Consider the following 253-nt stretch of genomic DNA (forward strand, 5'->3'; position numbering starts at 1 on the left):
TTCATCTTTTTAAGAAACATAAAAAAAAAATATATATTTTTTTTTTTTTTTAAATCAGATTCATTTGATTTAAATCTTTTTTTTTATAGATTTCAAATATCATGGGATTGCTATGTGATATGCGATCTGATTGCTAAAGAACATTTTTAGCATATCAGTATAAGGAGCAGTGTTATATAGACTTGCCACAAGTATACAAGGAATGGTATAAGCCTACATGTAGTATATATCACTGTGCAGCCCATAACACGTT

Source organism: Oratosquilla oratoria, chromosome 12 (genome assembly GCF_046742065.1).
Source record: "Oratosquilla oratoria isolate Oo_2021 chromosome 12, ASM4674206v1, whole genome shotgun sequence".
NCBI lineage: Eukaryota > Metazoa > Arthropoda > Malacostraca > Stomatopoda > Squillidae > Oratosquilla > Oratosquilla oratoria.